The 19,010-nt window shown below is 34.6% G+C and overlaps 1 long non-coding RNA gene across 1 annotated transcript; it reads right to left on the bottom strand.

Annotated features, from left to right (window-relative positions):
- Positions 1–2,163: 2,163 nt before the first annotated feature.
- LOC145681381 (uncharacterized) lies at positions 2,164–16,103 on the bottom strand. Its single transcript, XR_014130763.1, has 3 exons — positions 15,761–16,103; positions 10,483–10,600; positions 2,164–3,151 (listed from the first exon to the last, which is right to left on the bottom strand). It is a non-coding gene; the product is annotated as an uncharacterized LOC145681381 (long non-coding RNA).
- Between the last annotated feature and the right edge of the window lie 2,907 nt (positions 16,104–19,010).

Raw genomic sequence — 19,010 nt, 5'->3', positions numbered from 1 at the left:
GAGGTGAACGCTCTACCATTGAGCCACCGAGACCCCTAGTAAAAAAAGCAAATAATACATATCAACAAAATTTACCGGTTGGCACTGTTGAGCAGCCAACATCATTGTGGGTTCAAATTCTACTCAGGACATGGGTGCTGTGTATTCTCCGTTCACCATTTATTTTATTTCACGATTTCCATCTCTCTTATCGTCTCCTTTGTCTGAAGGACACAAATGCGAACATAAAACACAAAAATAAATAATTTAAAACTGAAGGGCAGAAATATGGAACGTAAAACACAAAAATAAATTAATTAATACTAAAGGATATAAATATGGAACGTAAAACACAAAAATAAACAAATTAAAAGAAGGGAATAAATATGGGACATAAAACACAAAAATAAATAAATTAAAATTGAAGGGCACAAATGTGGAAGGTGAAACACAAAAATAAATAAAAAAGAACACAAATTTTGGAGTGACTCATGCATTTTCATTTGTTTTGATGATCTAGCAAAGTTTGATTTTGATGTTTCGGTGGATTTTCTATAAATATATTTCCTGTTACAAAAACATTACTTACTGCTACTGACGTTTATTCGCTTTTATACATTGGTATTTTGGTATTGCATTTTTGTTTTACAGGAAATGACACTAAATTTGACAATTGAAGCTTGTAATATGAGACAAGGATGTACGGATCCAGTTTCAGTTAATATAGAGATTGTTGGTAGAGTTACAGGTCTTAAAATAGATGATAGAGCTATCACAACCAAGAAGGTTAGTCCTAAGTATTTAGATTTCATATCGAAGTTTCCATATTAATAATAAAAATATCAATATTTAATACTAGATCTAACTTTCAGAAGAAGTCTTGTGTACAGGGTGTTAGTGAATATGTAATTTTGGGAGGTAATTCTGCACACCAGAATTAAAAAAAAGAAATGTTCGTATAAACATATGTAGTAAACCAATAATTACTGAGTGAGGAGCTGCAGAAATCGAAAGAAAAGCAACTATAGATCGATGCTTCTTCGACAAGTAGTCAACGTATGCCTGGAAATCCTGTTTCTCTCAAAACCATAAATGATAAACATGTACAATGAATGCGCAAGGAATTTCCCAAAGAACGTGAGGATTTTCTCAAAAGTCGCCAAGTAGCTTCGTATATTCACTAAGACCTCGTGCTCATTCACTCCATTTTCTCTCAATGTTTGCTCGTCCATAGAAATCATACGTTCGCTTTATGACGAGCATATGTCGCAAATACCTAACAATCAACGCAATTGTACCGTACAACATCAATAATCTGTGTCTGTAAAATCCCCTGCATCTCCTCTGTCGTTATGCAACCACACATAACATTTAACACTTACGAGCACGTGAAATCCGACTGTAATATCGAATTTCGACAACAAATTCTTATTTTCTGTCATGCTTATTTCCATCTACCTTTCTTAAGAGACTTTTAGGGATCTTTCACGTCCTTTGAGGAGTCCTATACACTCTCACTGGACATGTTTACTGTCTATAGTTTGGGATAGAAGCAGAATTACTTTCTGTGATAAACTCCTAGACGGCCTGGCATAGGTTAATTGCTTGTCAAAGAAAACTAAAATTTCATTTTTCACTTTTCTGGTAGCCTCTCGCTTGGAATTATGTGGTTTGCGATATACGAGTACGTTTATATGAACATTTTTTTATATATATTTTGGAATACAGAATCACTTCCCAAATATATGGTACGAAATTCATGAAACTTTAAATATCATTGAATTGTGATGTACTTTTTGTACGACACTGAACTCAGGATAACACATTGTAAATGAAACGTAGCAAGAGAATAAACTTCCAGATATTTATAAATAAACTTCTACTTCAGCCATCGTAAATCTTACTTTTGAAGTCAGTTGAGATTGCAATCTGAACTAAAAAACTAAAAGCACCGGAAAATTTATTACTATTTGACTAATTTACAAGTGGCATTTGAATTTATTACATAAATCTTGGTTTCCAATTATTTCAATATATGTCTGTTACTTTATGTGTTTCCTCACCTTTCAGAACGAAAACAAAACTTTTATAGTTACATTTGAGACTATTGGAGGATCTACATGTCTTGTTGTCAATTATGGTGACGGAAGCTCTTTAGAATCATTTGGCACTGAAGAAGCTTGCAAAAATGGTCCTAGAGCAGTATTCACTGGACAAGATCTTGCAAGTCCGATGGAAATAACTCATAAATTCACGTGAGAATTTGGTGTTACTTTAAATGATTCCAAGAGTTACACGAAAATTATTACTATATATGTTGCTTTTTTCAGATTACTAGAGTTGTTGTGTGTTCAGTGGCGGATCTAGCCCAGAGCCGGGTGGCCTAGGCCTCCTCAGTTTCCTGTATGACAAAAATAATTTAAGCTAATATTTATATATTTTTGAAAGTTTATAGTAAACTCATGATAGTCTGGGATCTGACTGCCTCCCCCCCCCAGTTTTTACCTTCTAGATCCGCTACTGTGTGTATTGTATCTTCTTACACTCTTATTTCTTAATTGGCTTTCTTACCTTGATTTTAGTTGTAAGTGTATACATTGAAGGCATTTTACAGCATTTTTGTAACGAGCTAAGGCTCTTTCAGGCTTTCTTTCAGCAGAAAATTTTATTGAAGGAGAAAATTAAAATGTGAGGACACTATTTGCTAAGGAAATTGTGCTGCACAAGAGTAGCATACAGGATGATTCAAAATGTTGTTGTCGATTTCAATTACTATTTTTTTGCTTCTAATAACACGTATGTAACATAGACTACACACACTGATTGATTAACTTAAAAGATTTGTTTTCTAACTTATCATAAATGTTCAATATGCGATCTACGAGTTCACGACACACATCTGATCCATAATAAAGTTCCTGCCACACTCTTCCTAGCATGCCATGGGTCGATATCGGCCACAGCTGCGATAAACGCAATTCAACCACAGATATATCAAGTGACGGCACAAATAACCTAAATTTTCCACAGAAATACTGTTGATCTCGCACAACGAACTTACAGTTAGTTGTATGAGAATCAAGCACACAGAGCATTTTCTGCTGACCTATAGAAGACATACTGCTCACTTCGAATAAACTGCCTCCAGGTGGACGTCTACGTAACTACACCTCTGCAATAGAAAGAGAGAGAGAGAGAAACACTTTTTGAGATTATATTACAGAAAAAAATATATTGGCAAAAAAAGCTCATCACTGTTTGAATAATGAATTAACGAAATCCCGAAACGTCATTTTGACTCATCCGATATAATCGCACTTTATCTTAACTTCGGGAGGTGATTGGCCAACTTCGGAAGAAAAGGGGATAACTCCATGGAAGTATTCCTGAAAGAAATATTGGTTACTTTTATAAGAGGAAAATGGTTTTGGAAAAAGTTGGATACAATATAATTTCTCAAAACTTCATTTTAATTTGAAATTGAATTAGACTTAACAATAAATTTTATTTAAGAAGATTAAGAAGAGTGAAAGTACATAGAATACATATTAATTTTTTTTGTTTCTTTTTTTAACCAAATAGTAAAGAGGGAGCTTTTAACGTCAGTGGTTACGCATTTAATAGAATGTCTAAAGATATCTACACCTTGACGACAATTGTTTCATCTATTGAATGTTCGGTGCCCACAATTATGGTGTCAATAAATAGTACAAAATTCACGGAGCCTGTTGAATATTTACGATCCAAAGCCTTCGTTGTTTCTACTTGGGCAACCATCAACTGTAGCGTTACATATAATACACGGTAAGTACTTCTTCATTACAGAGATTATATCAAGCATCATTTAATGTAATATTAATACTTTCTAAAACATTTGCTTACTGAAAGATTATTTACTAAACTTCACCAAGATAGTTAATAAAACTCTAACTGATCAAAAAGCAGTATATATATTTTAGAAGTATATTTATGTGTTACAGTTTCGGCTATGTAACATAACCTTTCTCAGACACATTAAGAGAGAAATATCCAATCAATTTTTGACAGCTTAATTACAATCTGAATGCAACACAGACCCACTTTCTCTTGACAAAATGTAAACTTTTAATTGATTCTTAAATGTAAATTTTTAATTAGATGTCACTTTCTCTTCTTGTGCACCTCTTTATAACATTTTACACATGTTATAAACTTGTAAGAACTAAACTTTTAATTAGGTGTTATCACTTACACTTTCTTTTCAGTATTGTCCACCTGCTGTTATCCCTTACCATATTTGATCAACATTGTACCATGTTCTAATGGCTTGTGTTGATCCTTTTAATTCTTTCTTTCTATTTTGTCTAATCTTTTCTCATACTTCATGTATCATAAGTCCACTAGACCAATTCATCAACTTCTCCTTCCCAGATTTCTTATTCACTGGACTTCTTTCCACTTTCTTATCACACTCCTTTCTTCCCATCCTAAACCTTTTACTCCTTCCCAATCTATCTTATATCCCGTTTCTTTAATGTGTTTATATATTATGTTGTTCTCTCTTTTTAGTCTGGCATCGTCCTTATGTTGTTTTATCCTTTGTTCTAATCTCTTTCCTGTTTCCTCTATGTACTTCATATCGTAATCTTTACACACTACTCCTTCCTCTTCTTATCTCATCTCCTTTTCTTTCTTCTTTCCTTTCTCTCTCACTAAGTCTATTATTCTCTTTCCACCTTTCCTGTATGTTTTAACCCCTTCCTCCCTCAACAGCATCTTCAGGACCTACGTTTTATCGCGTGAACTTTCAATTCCAAATAATCTTTTTCCTTAATTAATCCAATGTTCTCGGGATTGCTGCCAGAGTGAGTGTTGCTGTGCTGAGCTTTCGTTACCATACAGCATACTACCAACTGCAAGACTCATTGGGATTAAAGACACCGGACATCTATAGGATCACCTGTGAATGTAACGCCACTTACATAGGTGAAACGGGAAGGAGCATTGAAGACAGAATGAAAAAACACCAGCGACACACCAGACTTAAACAACCTGAAAAATCTGCAGTAGCCGAACACTGCATACAATACAATCATAGGGCCATGTGGGACCAAATTGAAGTACTAAAGAAAAGCAAACAGTTCTGGGACAGGAAAATACATGAATCTCTATTCATCAGTACATACAAGCCATCCATCAACAGAGACGAAGGTTTTCATCTACCTGACATCTGAATCCAGCTTCTCAGTACGAAAAGAACCATCAGCCAATCAGAGAGCAGTTTCCACCAGCAAAATCAGAGCACGCCATTGGCCAACAAAAACAACCCATAGAAACACAGCAATTCCTAAAGACTACAATATAAATTGTACGATCAGCACACTCCAACACATAGCTCTGAAGATATTGCCGCTGTATGGTAACGAAAGCTCAGCACAGCAACGCTCACTCTGACAGCAATTCCGAGAACATTGGATTAATAGTAGACGCCAGCAAAGCTTCAAGAACATATTAATCTTTTTCCTTCTTTCTCTGCCTCTTCCTCTATTTGTTTCTTTTAAAATCTTCTCTTCTGTACCCGTTTCCCTTTAATAACTGACACAGTATTGATGCTGGATACTGTTTAGGTCAGTTGGACTTTTATTAGTAATCTTGAATTCATCTACGCATTTCATCTTGACATCGAATTCATCTAGATGTATAAATTCACCTATGCATTTCATTAAGAAAAAAACAATCTTCAAAACTTTATATATATGATTCTATTGCTGACCTTCACATTGTTAAAAACAATAGTGAAACTTACAAAATATGGTAATTATAACAAATAAACCTGTAAACTTATCCTTTTATTTTACAATTATAACTAACCAATTCACGTGTAACTTATCTTAATTTTCTCTTGCGCCATTTAGTGTGCACGATAAACAAAGATGAGGTCAAAAAGAACTTCGACAAAACACAAAGAGGTCTGGAACCTATTTCTCAAAACTATTAGATTTGTATTTTTTTTTTTTTTTTTTTTTACAGTATTTTTATATTTTCTTGTATCATTGTAATGATTAAAGCTAAATGGTGTTTCTTTTGATTGGTCTTGGTTTAATACTAAACCATGTTGTTGTCTCCATTAATGCACCTTCAGCCTCCGTACAAACATCTTCAAAACTTGAACTAACATAGGCCAAACAGAAGAAATATTAAACAATGTATAGTGTGTCACCTGAGACGAATATTCGGACCCAAGAGGAACGGGAATGGGGAATGGCGGAAACTTCATAACGAGGAACTACATAATTTATATGGTTCACTCAACATTGTTAGGGTCGTCAAGTCTAGGAGGCTTAGGTGGGCGGGTCATGTAGCTAGAATGGGAGAAAGTAGAAACGCTTTCAAAGTCTTGACTGGAAGACCAATCGCAAAACGACCATTAGGAAGACCTAGGTGCAGATGGGAGGACAATATTAAGATGGATCTCGCAGAGATTGGAATACAAAGTAGAAACTGGATGCAGCTAGCTAAGGATAGAAGTCAGTGGAGAGCTTTTGTGAACGCGGCATTGAACCTCCGGGTTTCATAGGCCATAGAATTAGTTAGTTAGTTAGTTAGTTAGTTAGTTATAGGCTATCATACTAGTCAATGACTCTGAAAAGAGCTATTCCCTTATCAACTTCATATTTTCACGGTCGGTGCAGAAAATATGAATGGAATGTTAGAAACAAATTTACACTACAATCATTTAGATAACTCACAAACCGACCCTATACAGTCATGGTCTTATGCATTGTCACGATAGGACATGAATCCAAGCCTCTAGCACAAAGGAAATCTTCCTAAACTTGGGAGAATGAATATGTGAGTGTTCATATTGGATATGAACTCAGACTTCTGGCATGGAATGAAATAATTGTTCTAAGTTTAATTGAGTTCAATTATTTATTTACTTATTTACTTATGTCTTTCTTACGTAGCGAAGTTAAGTCTCTGCAGCCTTTTCCGAGCACTTAACCATGGGCATACATTGTATTTTTTAAAAATATATGCACCAATGCCTAGAAAATATTAACAATTACAAAAGAAAAGTATTTCGATCCCATACAAAAGAATAAATAGTTGAATTCTTCAACACAAAAAATGAAAATAATATACGGGAGAGGAAACAAAGAAAGACGTCTATGTAGGAATACAATCTGAAATAAGAATAACATGGAGAAATATAAATTAAATATTGTATATAGCGCTACTAGAAATATGAATATAAATATATATATATAATGTACACATTAACATGGGTTTCTAATTGAATGTGTGTTCATGCATGGGTAATTAATAATCCGGTAACACGAAGATGCCTCATGTGCTACTCGTATCCTTATCTTTAATTAAGAGAAGGGAATTTACAGATTTTTTTTTTTTTTTTTTTTTAATTTAGCAACTGTTGAAACATTATGTATTAATTGGGGTAAACTGTTCCAGAGGCATGTAGCCCTTACTGTGAATTAATCAAGGGGTGCGTAATTATGTATTAATCCATATGTGGGATATGACCCGGAATCTCTACCTTTGGGATAAACATTCTTTCCAGCAAGTTCAGTCCGAGGTCATACTTAGGCTGTAACGTATGAGTGTGAATGTGCACCTTGGTTGTAAGACAAAGAAATTCGGAAGAATGTGTTTTTTTTTTTTTCTTTCATGAACATAAAGTATACATGTATTGCATTAAAAAAAAGAAACATAACAGTATTTTAAACACTAAAGAGGGAATGATTTTTTTAAAAAAAGCAGCATACTTTCTTTTAGCCTGAGAGAGCATTATGATTTTTTTTTCTTTCACAATCAACAGTCTTACTCAATTGTTAAAAATGGGGATTGAATAGTCTTTTTTGTTATTTTTTTTTTAATCTACAAAAGTTAAGGTGAATATATCTCTCATAGAAAAGTGGGTATTAATCGAACTTGGATTCTTTTTAGATTCTGAATTTGATCTTGAACTTGCCTCACATTTTCACTTTGTTAATGCTTTAACGTAATTTTCTTTGAAAGTGAGTTTACCTAACTCAAGTTATTGAGTGAACCCCATGAGGTTTCCATTGATTTGATTCTATGACGGCCGTTCGGAAAGTAACCTCTGATTGGTTAAAAAAGAAACACCAAAATAAATAAGAGGAATGTATTATAAACATCTGAATACTACTTCTTTGCTCTATTTGTCAACATAGTTTCCATAAGCACTCCAGCACTTACTATTTATCTGCACTAGCTTAGAAATTCCATGAGCATAAAATATCTCCCGCCTGTGTCTTGAGCCAGCCTCTCACCGAATCTTTTAGCTCCTCATCATCACCAAAGCGCTGAGATCAAAGCCACTTCTTCATGCACTGTGAAACGTCAATTTTTCACGAACTTTTCCATCAATTTTTTGAAGGAGTTCATCAGTGACTACTGATCACCTGCTACTCCTCTCTTCGTCATGAATGTTTGTTCGTCCACTTTTAAATGAACGAACCCATTCACCAACAACTCCTTTACTCATCACACTTGGTCCATACACGACACAAAGTTCCTGATGAATAGCTGCTGCCAAATGTTGTTTTACCATAAGAAAACGTATAACAGCTCGCACCTCACACTTGGCGTGGTTTATATTGCAGCATACATTTTAAGACGCTACAGAAGTGGAACTAGTGATCAAACAACCTTTACTCTGCCACGGCTGGATGCAGACTGATCTACCACGCACGTCTGTGCAAAGATGGTAGCGCTGTCCCCACTAGTTCACGCTCAGTGACCAATCGGAGGTTATTTTCTGAACGCGCGTCGTATTTCAGGTCTTCTTACTATTACTTTTCCTTTAATTTCAGGAAAGAATGGGAAATCTTGAAAGTAAACGAAACTTCAGGAGAACTGATAGATATAATACATATGAAGAACGTTATTCAATCATGAAATAGATCTGAGCTGTATAATTGTTTTTCTTATAATTTTAGGAAAGAATGGGAAATCTTTAAAGTAAACAAAACTTCAGGAGAACTGATAGATATAATACATATCAAGGACATTATTGAATCATGGAATAGATCTGAACTGTATAATTGTTTTTCTTATAATTTTAGGAAAGAATGGGAAATATTTAAAGTAAACGAAACTTCAGGAGACATGATAGATATAATACATATCAAGGGCATTATTGAATCATGGAATAGATCTGAACTGTATATTCCTGCTCGATTTTTGGATTACGGCACTTACAAGTTGAAACATACACTTAGGATGTGGGGTACGTTAATGTAGAACTTAGTCAACTATCGATTTCATCTTTTGTTTTGTTTTTGTGTGAGCACATTAAGTAAAAAAAATAAATATGAATGAAATTTTTTAAAAAATGCTTAATTGAATAATAACACATTTGGCAATCCTCAAAAAAGTATACGCAATACGTAAACAAAATCTGAGAACTTTTATGGCAGTTATTTTGAACACACACAAAGTAGATAAATATCTAATCATCTCATTGTGAAACTACGAAAAATAATTAAAACCCTATTGTATATATCAGATGGTAAACACAAACATAGACATATATATGCAATAAGTAAAATATTAATTAAGTCCATATACGAGGAGGAGACAAAAAGTTCCCAGAATGTTGCTGTAGTTTTGCCATTTGTGATACAATCACAGTGAATCTTGTGCAGAACAGTCCTTAGTTTGCACAAGACATCTTCGAAACACACATACTTCCTTCATTGCTTCTGCCATTGCTGGAAACCCCGACAAAAGCCCTCTTTTGGTATCTTCCGAAGTTCGCTGTCGTATTGGTTTCGATGTCTTCTACGGTGACAAATCGGGTACCGGTGCTGTTTTCCTTAAAACATTGTCACCATAAATTGATTTTAAGGCTATTAAAGTAGGTATTCGAAGCAGATTTCCCCCAATGTGCACATGAACTTAATGTTTGTGCATTGCTCGAACTGCAACATTGCACCAACTTATTAGCACATACTTCTCCCTTTAGCTACACTACTCGTAAACTGACTATTATGACCTGCTCACACTTGTCATATTCATAACTAGGCAACATAGGACTGTAGTGTACAAGATTCATTGTGATTGCATCGTAAATGGCAAAACTTCAAGAACATTCCGGGAACTTTTTGACTTATATCATTGTTATAGAGACTGTGGAAGCGGTTTAGCTTATGTAAATTTTCACAAGTTGTTAAAGAAGAGCATTGTATTTGTTCTAAGTATTGTATTATATTAAGTACTGACGAGTACCATACTATTTTTATAAACGTATATGTAATATGGCCCACATAATGATTAATAAATCCAGTGCTGTAGTCCTAAAATTTTCAGAGGGTATACGCTGATTTGAGATCATCTATCATTGTTATAAGAGACATTGAAGCCATTTTTTAATGAACAAATGTAAATCGTATCTATTAATTAATTCAATATAAAGAATACATTACTGTTTTATAGTCTAAAAGCATTTCATGCTATTTTCTTGATGTCACTCCTTACCTAAATCACAGAATTAATAACATAAATGGATGTAGGTATGGAGAAGGAACCAACTCACTCCAAGGAACAGAAAAGATAGCGCCTGATTTTTTTCATGACTCACATATTTGAACACCTGCTAAGAATATAAGAGGAAAATGGTGATATAGTCACTTTTTCATTGCAGTCCTGGCCCGATTAAATAAATAAATAAATAAATAAATAAATATAAAGGAAACAAAAGTAGAAAGTAGTATATGCTTTGAAGCAGAAGGTACACTCTAATTACTAAGATTAAGCAGAGGATATACGGCGTGTACCGCCGTTTACCCTCGACTACAGCCCTGAATAAATCTAACCTCCTAAAAAGGAATTTTGTACCTATATGTTAATGGTAGATACAGTGTTTGTCCACCACGAAACCCATTTGGCCGGAGCTAGGATCGAACCAGGGTTCCCTTGCGCCAAAAGTAGTGTTCCACTACAAATGACTTTTACTATTGTATCATTGTTTGTTTCATAATATTTCACAATTCGCAGTTATATGAAAGACCCATTGGATTTCTTTCTTATATATATATTGTAAAGGGAAGCAGAAGATGGGTATCCTCTTGTCGACGTTCCTTAATCTCATGAAAGCACCGAGGAAATTATATTTTACTCAATACTATCAGAAGATTTCTCGTCAAACTATATTTGGCAACATTGCGACTAGTATGTTGAGCCAGACTTGCCAACCATATATACGATAATTTAAGCCTTATTGCTATATATGATAATATTCTTCCGATAATAAATGAATATACGATAATTTAATCCTTAATGCTATATACGATAATCTCCTTGCGATAATAAGTGAATATACGATAATTTAATCCTTAATGCTATATACGATAATCCCATTGCGATAATAAGTGTATATACGATAATTCAATCCTTAATGCTATATACGATAATCCCCTTGCTTTAGTAGGTGAATATACGATAATTTAAGCCTTATTGCTATATATGATAATATTCTTCCGATAATAAATGAATATACGATAATTTAATCCTTAATGCTATATACGATAATCCCCTTGCGATAATAAGTGAATATACGATAATTTAATCCTTAATGCTATATACGATAATCCCATTGCGATAATAAGTGTATACGAGGGCTGCTATATATATTTCTGGCCTAATAATGAAAATACGAATATTTATCAACGAAAATGGTTTTATTGTTTTTCAAAATATTCTCCATCAAGATTTATACACTTTTGCATGCGCTCAAACCAATTTTCGAAGCACTTTTTCCACTCCGATTGAGACACCTCCAAAACATGGTTTTTGAATGCTTCAACAGCATTTTCTGGCGACGAAAATCGTTGACCACGCATTTTTTTCTTGATGTGTGGGAATAAAAAGAAGTCATTGGGTGCCAAGTCAGGGCTGTACGGCGGATGACCCATCACTTCGACGTTTTGGCCGGTCAAAAATGCGCTGGTTTGAGCCGATGTGTGAGAGCTCGCATTGTCATGGTGCACAATGATTCGTCTTCTCTTGTTCATTTTTCGAATTTCTCCGAAGACTTCAGGCAAACAAATGGTGGTGTACCACTCAGAATTGACCGTCCTACGTTGCTCAAGCGGAACAGTCGCCACATGACCAGTTATGCCGAAGAAACAGGCGACCATTTGCTTCGAAGTGCTTCTTCCACGAACAACTTTCGTTGGATTTGGCTCGTCTTGGAAGACCCACACGGTCGATTGCTGTTTTGTTTCGGGCTCATACGCATAGATCCATGATTCGTCACCTGTGACGATCTTATAAACGTCTTTTGAAGCACCGCGATCGTATTTTTTCAGCATTTCTTTACACCAATCCACACGAGCTTTCTTTTGAGCGATTGTCAAATTGTGCGGGATCCAACGAGAACAAACCTTTTTTACGGCCAGGTGTTCATGCAATATCGAATGTATGCTGGTGGAAGAAATGCCTAGGCATGCCTCTATCTCACGGTAAGTCACATGACGGTCTTGCATTATCAGTTCACGTACGGCATCGATGTTTTCTGGCACAACGGCTGTTTTTGGACGACCTTCACGGAATTCGTCTTTGAGCGAGCGTCGGCCACGATTGAATTCGTTGTACCAGTTTTTCACAGTGCTATAGGATGGTGCTTCGTCGCCATACAAAGATTTAAGTTCATCGATGCACTCTTGTCGTGATAATCCACGTCGAAAGTTGTGAAAAATGATCGCACGAAAATGTTCACGAGTTAATTCCATTTTTTTGCCAAGTTGATTTCTTCAAGTACCTGTAAAAGAAAAAAAAATTGTCGTAAGTCAAAAAGTTCTGAGTACATTTATGCTACAAAATGTCAAACTTTCCAATGGAAATGTCAGATTGCACCTGGCAACACTTAGTGTTGCCTAGGCCAGAAATATATATAGCAACCCTCGTATACGATAATTCAATCCTTAATGCTATATACGATAATCCCCTTGCTTTAGTAGGTGAATATACGATAATTTAAGCCTTATTGCTATATATGATAATATTCTTCCGATAATAAATGAATATACGATAATTTAATCCTTAATGCTATATACGATAATCCCCTTGCGATAATAGGTGAATATACGATAATTTAAGCCTTAATGCTATATAAGATAATCCCCTTGCGATAATAGGTGAATATACGATAATTTAAGCCTTAATGCTATATAAGATAATCCCCTTGCTTTAGTAGGTGAATATACGATAATTTAAGCCTTATTGCTATATATGATAATATTCTTCCGATAATAAATGAATATACGATAATTTAATCCTTAATGCTATATACGATAATCCCCTTGCGATAATAAGTGAATATGCGATAATTTAATCCTTAATGCTATATACGATAATCTCCTTGCGATAATAAGTGAATATACGATAATTTAATCCTTAATGCTATATACGATAATCCCATTGCGATAATAAGTGTATATACGATAATTCAATCCTTAATGCTATATACGATAATCCCCTTGCTTTAGTAGGTGAATATACGATAATTTAAGCCTTAATGCTATATACGATAATGCCCTTCGGATAATAGGTGAATATACGATAATTTTAGAACTCAGGCTTTTTTTCAGTTTTTGAATGTGCAAATAAATTGTAGATGTGCATTAAATAATTATAAGAAACCCACTGAGGTTTCTAACAGTTATTTCCGCTAAAATAAATGAGTAACGATTTGAGAATTGGCCAATGGAAACCCTACATCCATTCTTTAAATTCAATTACGTTTTACGAGCGGTTGAAATATTGTTGTTGTTTAGAGTAGTGTTAATAATTATTTTAAAACATGGTAAGGACAGTGACGTCTATTTGAAGTTCGAAATTTAAAATTACTAGATAACTTTATTATATATATTATTGCTATTATTAGTAGTATTATACTTGTTTCTACAATTATCACGTGCATAACGAATATACGATATTTTTTTTTTTTTTGTAATATACAGTAATTTTAACCCTTAAGGGATCCGGGGTTTTTGGGGTATTTTTTAGATTTTCAGTCAAGCAGCTACTGCATCGTCACTATTTATCCTAGGATCACTGTTCATACCTCATTCTCTTCAGAATGGAGCTGGATTTCAAACGATATGACTCACGTGTCTCCATCATGTATCTAAGGCGGGAAAATCCGAAAAAAGGGATTTTTGGTCTAAATATCTCTTTTTAACTTTTAGCCCCTCTGGACCCCCCTGTTTTAACGCAGAGATCTGAAAAAAATCTGATAAATACTACTAGCTAGGCTGAATTTTTATGCACAATTTCAATCTTTTAGGTGCAAAAGTAAGCTCGCCAAAAATATATATACCGACAATGTACCATATTCCCGTATACAGAAGGATATTTTGTAAAAATTCCCTGAGAATCCCTATTTACCCTAGGATCATGGTTTGCACATCATTTTCTTCAGAATAGAACTGTCTTTCAGGCGGTACCATTCACATGTCTCCATCGTGTATATAAGGCGGGAAAATCCCCCCTTCCGTTTTAACGCAGAAATCTGAAAAAATCTGGTAAATACTACTCGGTGGACTGAATGTTTGTGCAAAATTTCAATCTTTTATGTGCAAAAATAAGTCCGCCAAAAATAATGAACGTAGGCTTAATAAAAGAAAATATATTTTAGAATTATGACGTCATCACCTCCTATGTCTCGACGCAGGAAGGTGTGAAACGATACTTAAGGTCTTCTACAATGCCTCTGGACTTGAAAAAAAAAAAAACGGACGAAAAAGCTCAAATAGGAGAGTTATAACGCAATGTACCATGAAACACCCATATGGTACAAATTGTACCATCGGATCCCCAAAGGGTTAAAGGTGAAAATTGCTAACCTTCTTCTCTGAAATTGGCAACCCTAATGTTGAATCTATCTATATGACCACCACGCACATTTTTTTCACGCTCGACTCTAGCCATAAGAACTAAATACACGTTTCTGATTGGTTGCACTTTGCGACTGTCCAAAATTTCTGGTTCATATATTGTGTATTATAGTAATAGAAGAAAATTGTCATTTTGGGTGTTGATAAAAATAAAAAGATAATTAGTATATTTGGATTACATTTTGTAAGAACATGAGACTTTTTTTTCACGCGCTACCCTAAAAAGTATGCATTTTGGTCACAATGAAGGAAGTGAGGTTCGAAGTTGGACCACCCCAGTGTGACATAATGTGACGTGGTATTATCATGAGAGTAAAGGTGGAACTGAACGGGCCTTGCAGGGCTTCTAACCTCCTTCGCTCGCTCAGCTAGTTTCGTAATGTAAGTAAATTACTTTTTTATGCATTATATATTACGTGCAAGGGCAAATGAGGATATTTTTTCTTATTTTAATGATAAAAGTGTTATTAAAATTTATATTAAAAACTTAGGCCGGGTTTGAAAACACGCCAAAAGAGATTTTCATCACTTAATTCTTAGTTAGCACGCTCAGCCACGGGAACCCATAGCAGCAGACATTTTATTTGTGCTATATGTATGCTACGTGGCGAGAAACGGATAACTTCAACCAATCAGAACCGTTTATTTACCTCCTGTGGCTAGGATATATGCGACCACCACCAGACTATTTGTGACACATAATATAGTACATGTAAAGTATTTATATAATATATTCTATCTTAACTTAGATTTACTACTCTCATAGATCCAGCAGTATTACCTACAAACATACCATTCGAAAGATATGCTATTACATACATAAAAATAGTGAAATCACCATTAATTGCTCAGCTTACCAGTGGAGCCAATAGTCTGGTTCGAAGAGCATATGGACAATCTGTTTTTCTTCAACCTCAAGTGTATTCTATAGACGAGGACGATCCTTTAGAAAAGGTTTGTACCTTAGTTCTTCATGATTATCTTGTCTTCTTCTTAAATTTAACCTTCATGAAAGAAAAGATTTCAAATCAATGTCATTTTTTTTTTTCAAAATAGTTAAACCAGGTGTATCATAAGTCCGGGGCCATAGGCCAACCCCGTTATGAGTAGTCAAGATATGAAAAAATGGAAAGAGATAAAAAATGTTAGAAATGTGTGGTTTTCAATCCAAACTGGTGGATTTCTTTCAATTGCATGATCCGTTTGGACTCCACACAGGTAAGGCGCCCAATTTTAAATAAAAATAAACAATGTTGCCAGTTCAGTAGGCAGTATGTACCCTTGGATAGTCATCATACCAACAATACAGCATTGTTCGGGAACTGATTCGAAATTATTTAGGTTCTTTACGCAACAATCTGCATGTACTTTGTATCATTTTCACGTTCCTGTACGTTCCATTCAAACAATCTGCTGTATCGACAACATTGGTTTTTCATTTCACACAGGGCACATTACCAGCGAGAAGCCCAAACGGCTGGTACGATTGGAATAATTCCTCTATTTTAGATTGTAAACCTCCTATTTTCAACAACTTTCCTCTCCTTCCATTTATTCAAATCTTTACTCGTAACGAAGTTGATCTATAGACCTGGACTTTTGGTACACCCGGTAGAATATCGTTAGTTCCTGATAGACGGGAATAAAGATTAAGAAAGGGGGAGGTATAGAGTATAGCTACGGGAACTTAATAGTAGCATATAAGAAGAAAAGAAAGCATGGTTACATGTAATTTCAGTTTACTTACATTGTAATTTGTTTTAGAATCCGAAACATAAATTGTATATACTGTATATATATATATATATATATATATATATATATATATATATATATATATATATATATATATATATATATATATATATATATATATATATATATATATATATATAATGTATATACTGTGTATATATAATGTATATACCAAGGATCTTATAAAATAGAGGATCTGCCCTTACAACAAAATCTTGAAGCCATGCGTCACAGTTTCGCCACCCCTACTCTGCCCACTCCGCCCAATAGTATCGCAATGTTTTGAGCCAACAATCATGGCGGAAACGAAAGTAGCCAATCAGACGATGGCAGAAACGAGAGTAGCCAATCAGACGTGCCAATGCTCGGTTGCTTTTTGGCTTCACCGATTTAATAGGATGAAGGTACATATAGGCAGATCCTCTATTTATAACATCCTTGGTATATACTGTATATATATATTTGCTGAAAATACAAAAAAATTTGAATGGCTGGTGAAAATATACTTTTATAGTTATCATTGTTTTGAATTCAACAAAAATGTTCTATTCAAATAAGTTTGGTTGTAAAATATAGTGTATTGGTGTGTATCTCTGATACATCTTTAATTAGTAATAAAAATGAATTAATAAATTTCTTTTACATTGTTATTCTTTTTGTCGTATTTTAGAACTTTACCTTCCAATGGTACTGCAAACAAATATTTCCTAATAAAGAGCAGTATCCAGTCGAACCAGGAAGTAATATCTCTGAGTCCAAACAGATAATTCCTAAACCAGGAAATCATTCTAAACAAAATAACGGAGGATGTTTTGGATATGGTCCAGGTACGTCGGTATTTGTTAATTTATATATATATATATGAGGGTAGGTCAAAAACTTTGTCCATAATTTTGACTTAACTTTTCTTACGTTGTTTATACTGGCCTATGTCCTCGTTTATTTTATTGCTATGCTGTTGTATTCATGCTATGAAAATTTAATCCTAATTCTTCCATTAGTCTTCCTTTTGTTGCAGATAGATCACGACCGCTCCATTAGAAGTTTGCAGCAAAGGGAAAAAAACGAGCAGTGATCTGGGTTTTTGTGGTCGAAAGGTGTATCAGTAGAAAAATTACCGATCTGGATCAGTGTCTGACGTTTCTGCGTTTTTTCGCAGTGATCCCTGAGAGCATGTACTCGATTTCTCAGTGCCGCACGACACGATATCACCCACGTACCGTCCAACCGTGGAAGATCGAACACCCCGAAAATTCGTTCTCTTTTATGACCACTTTTAGGGGTGTATTCGTTCTCTTTTATGAGCACTTTTTGGAGGTGTATTTGTTCCCTTTTATGGCCACTTTTTTCAACCCCTAGTTTAACAGCTGAATTCACACAGAGACTACAAAGATAGCAGACAATGAACACATTTTCCAATACCTATGTAACATAGAAAAGGCTACTAAGATAATAATAATGGTGGTGTATTCGTTCTCTTTTATGACCACTTTTTTCCATCCCTAGTTTAACATAACAGAAATTACTTAATACAATGAACACATAATCCAATCAGATATTACACAGAGACTACGGACATAGCAGAGCTAATAAAAGAGTATGGGCTATTTTAACCACTATTTATCATAACAAAAATTACAACCCCTATTTAATACAGCAGAGAATACATAAGATTATGAACCAGTAGCAGGAGTGTATTCGTTCTCTTTTATGAGCACTTTTTCAACACCTATTTTAACATAACAGAAATTACACAGAGACTACTAACATAGCAAAGCTAATAAAAGACTATGAACACATTTTCCAACCCCGATGTAACATAGCAGAAATTACATAAGGCTACGAACACGTAGCAGACATAATAAAAGAGTTTAGATTATTTTCACACCCCTATTTTAACATAGCAAGAGTTACATAAGACTATGAGCACAAAGACTACGAACGCATATTTTAACAGCACTCCTACGTAACCTAGCAAAGACTAGTAACATAACAGAGAATAATGGGGGTGTATTCGTTCTCTTTTAGGATCACTTTTTTCAACCCCTATGTTAACATAGCAGAAATTACACAGAGACTACAAAAACCTATTTTCTCAGCCCCCTATGTATAAAATGAGTATGGCCTATTTTTAACCACTATTTAACATAGCACAGATTACAACCCCTATTTAATACAGCAGAAAATATGTGTACTCGTTCTCTTTCTTCAACCCCTATGTAACGTAGCAGAAATTACACAAGCATTCACAAACTACTACGTGTTCCAAAAGTACTGACCACCGAGGTCAAAGGTCAAATATTTAAACTCGAATAACTCGTAAATGGAGCAACATATTGAGGTACTGTTTCC

The sequence above is a fragment of the Thermobia domestica genome, chromosome 3, assembly GCF_964235325.1.
Source record: "Thermobia domestica chromosome 3, izTheDome1.hap1.1, whole genome shotgun sequence".
NCBI lineage: Eukaryota > Metazoa > Arthropoda > Insecta > Zygentoma > Lepismatidae > Thermobia > Thermobia domestica.
The sequence above is the reverse complement of the archived record's forward strand: the minus strand, read 5'-3'. Positions and strand labels throughout refer to the sequence as shown.